The following is a 3,664-nucleotide window of genomic DNA, read 5'->3' on the forward strand; positions in this document are numbered from 1 at the left end:
ACCAAGGATTCTTCATTCACTTGAATGATCAACTCTCCTCTATCAACATCAATCACAGCCTTTGCTGTGGCCAGGAAGGGTCTGCCAAGGATGATGGTTTCATTCATGCACTTCCCAGTCTCTAGGATTATGAAATCTGCAGGGATGTAATGGTTTTCAATCTTCACCAAAACATCCTCTACAAGTCCATGAGCTTGTTTTCTTGAGTTGTCTGCCATCTCTAATGAGATTCTTGCAGCTTGCACCTCAAAGATCCCTAGCTTCTCCATTACAGAGAGAGGCATGAGGTTTACACTTGACCCTAAGTCACACAGAACCTTCTTGAAGGTCATGTTGCCTATGGTACAAGGTATTGAAAACTTCCCAGGATCTTGTCTCTTTTGAGGTAATTTCTGCCTAGGCAAGTCATCCAGTTCTTTGGTGAGCAAAGGAGGTTCATTCTCCCAAGTCTCATTTCCAAATAACTTGTCATTTAGCTTCATGATTGCTCCAAGGTATTTAGCAACTTGCTCTTCAGTGACATACTCATCCTCTTCAGAGGAAGAATACTCATCAGAGCTCATGAAAGGTAGAAGTAAGTCCAATGGAATCTCTATGGTCTCATTTTGAGCCTTAGATTCCCATGGTTCCTCATTGGGGAACTCAATGGAGGTCAGTGCACGCCCACTGAGGTCTTCCTCAGTGGCGTTCACTTCCTATCCTTCCTCTCCAAATTCGGCCATGTTGATGGCCTTGCACTCTCCTTTTGGATTTTCTTCTGTGTTGCTTGGGAGAGTACTAGGAGGGAGTTCAGTAACTTTCTTGCTCAGCTGTCCCACTTGTGCCTCCAAATTCCTAATGGAGGACCTTGTTTCAGTCATGAAACTTTGAGTGGTTTTGATTAGATCAGAGACCATAGTTGCTAAGTCAGAGGGGTTCTGCTTAGAATTCTCTGTCTGTTGCTGAGAAGATGATGGAAAAGGCTTGCCATTGCTAAACCTGTTTCTTCCACCATTATTGTTGTTAAAACCTTGTTGAGGTCTTTCTTGATTCTTCCATGAGAAATTTGGGTGATTTCTCCATGAAGAATTATAGGTGTTTCCATAGGGTTCTCCTAGGTAATTCACCTCTTCCATTGAAGGGTTCTCAGGATCATAGGCTTCTTCTTTAGATGAAGCATCCTTAGTACTGCTTGGTGCACTTTGCATTCCAGACAGACTTTGAGAAATCAAATTGACTTGTTGAGTCAATATTTTATTCTGAGCCAATATGGCATTCAGAGTGTCAATCTCAAGAACTCCTTTCTTCTGATTAGTCCCATTGTTCACAGGATTCCTTTCAGAAGTGTACATGAATTGGTTATTTGCAACCATTTCAATTAGCTCTTGAGCTTCTGTAGGCGTCTTCTTCAAATGAAGAGATCCTCCAGCAGAGCTATCCAAAGACATCTTCGATAGTTCAGAGAGACCATCATAGAAAATACCTATGATGCTCCATTCAGAAAGCATGTCAGAAGGACATTTTCTGATCAATTGTTTGTATCTTTCCCAAGCTTCATAGAGGGATTCTCCATCCTTCTGTCTGAAGGTTTGGACTTCCACTCTAAGCTTACTCAATTTTTGAGGTGGAAAGAACTTTGCCAAAAAGGCATTGACTAGCTTTTCCCATGAGTCCAGGCTTTCTTTAGGTTGTGAGTCCAACCATGTCCTAGCTCTGTCTCTTACAGCAAAAGGGAATAGCATAAGTCTGTAGACCTCAGGGTCTACCCCATTAGTCTTGACAGTGTCACAGATTTGCAAGAATTCAGCTAAAAACTGATGAGGATCTTCCAATGGAAGTCCATGAAACTTGCAATTCTGTTGCATTAGAGAAACTAATTGAGGCTTAAGCTCAAAGTTGTTTACTCCAATGGCAGGGATAGAGATGCTTCTCCCATAGAAGTCGGGAGTAGGTGCAGTAAAGTCACCCAGCACCTTCCTTGCATTGTTTGCATTGTTGTTGTTTTCGGCTGCCATGGGTTCTTCTTCTTTGAAGATTTCTGTTAGGTCCTCTATAGAGAATTGTGCCTTAGCTTCTCTTAGCTTTCGCTTCAAGGTCCTTTCAGGTTCAGGGTCAGCTTCAACAAGAATGCCTTTGTCTCTGCTCCTGCTCATATAAAAGAGAAGAAAACAAGAAAATATGGAATCCTCTATGTCACAGTATAGAGATTCCTTGAGGTGTCAGAGGAAAAGAAAAATAGAAGACAGAGGTAGAAAATTCGAACTTATCAAAGAAGATGGAGTTCGAATTTTGCATTAAGGAATAGTGTTAGTCCACAAATAGAAGGATGTGAGAAGAAGGGAAGTAATATTCGAAAATCAAGTGAAATATTTTGAAAAACACTAATTAGTTTTCAAAAATAAGAGTGGGAAAGAAATCAAGTGATTTTTGAAAAAGATTTTGAAATTAGAAGTCAAAAAGATTTGATTAAAAACTATTTTGAAAAAGATGAGGTTAAGAAGATATGATTGATTTTAAAAATATGTGATTGAGAAAATATGATTTGAAAACAATTTTAAAAAGATTTGATAAAAAAATTAATGACTTGCCTAACAATAAAAGATATGATTCAACATTAAACCTTTCTCAACAGAAAAGGCAACATACTTGAAATGTTCAATCAAATCATTAATTGTTAGCAAGTATCTTTGAAAAAGGAAAGAAATTGATTTTGAAAACATTTGATTGAAAAGATATGATTTGAAAAAGATTTAATTTTGAAAAACTTTGAAAACTTGAAAAGAAATTGATTTGAAAACAAAATCCTCCCCCTTGTGCCATCCTGGCGTTAAACGCCCAGAATGGTGCACATTCTGGCGTTTAACGCCCAAAACTATACCCTTTTGGGCGTTAAACGCCCAACCAGGTACCCTGGCTGGCGTTTAAACGCCAGTCTGTCCTTCTTCACTGGGCGTTTTGAACGCCCAGCTTTTTCTATGTAATTCCTCTGCTGCATGTTCTGAATCTTCAATTCTCTGTATTATTGACTTGAAAAGACACAAATTAAAAATATTTTTGGATTTTTTTTATAATCTAAATGCAACTAAAATCAAATAACAATGCATGCAAGACACCAAACTTAGCAGTTTGTATACTACTGACACTAATGAGAATGCATATGAGACACACAAAACACTCAAGTCCAGAGAATTCAAAGATCAGAGTAAGAAATAATCAAGAATTACTTGAAGATCCTTAAGACACATGAATGAATGCAAGAAGAACAGAAACATGCAATTGACACCAAACTTAAAATGAGACACTAGACTTTAAACAAGAAATATTTTTGGTTTTTTTATGATTTTGTAATTTTTTTTGGATTTTTTGAAAATTAAGTGGAAAAGAAAACAAAGGTATCAAAATTCTTAATAAAAATTCCAGGAATCATGCAATGTTAGTCTAAAGCTTTAGTCTAAAGGAATTAGACATAGCTAGCCAAGCTTCAGCAGGACATTGCATTCAAGAGCTAAATTGATGAGGATCAATCAGCTTTGGTGATGATAAGAACATCACCTTGAAACACTAGAATTCATTCTTAAGAACTCTGAAAAAAAATACCTAATCTAAGCAACAAGATGAACCGTCAGTTGTCCATACTCGAACAATCCCCGGCAACGGCGCCAAAAACTTGGTGCGCGAAATTGTG

The 3,664-nt window shown here is 37.9% G+C and overlaps 1 non-coding gene across 1 annotated transcript; it reads left to right on the forward strand.

The window, feature by feature from the left end:
* Window positions 1–1,481: 1,481 nt before the first annotated feature.
* On the forward strand, window positions 1,482–1,589 carry LOC130972631 (small nucleolar RNA R71). The gene has a single exon (XR_009083792.1). It is a non-coding gene; the product is annotated as a small nucleolar RNA R71 (small nucleolar RNA).
* Window positions 1,590–3,664: the final 2,075 nt, after the last annotated feature.

The sequence above is a fragment of the Arachis stenosperma genome, chromosome 3 (assembly GCF_014773155.1).
Source record: "Arachis stenosperma cultivar V10309 chromosome 3, arast.V10309.gnm1.PFL2, whole genome shotgun sequence".
NCBI lineage: Eukaryota > Viridiplantae > Streptophyta > Magnoliopsida > Fabales > Fabaceae > Arachis > Arachis stenosperma.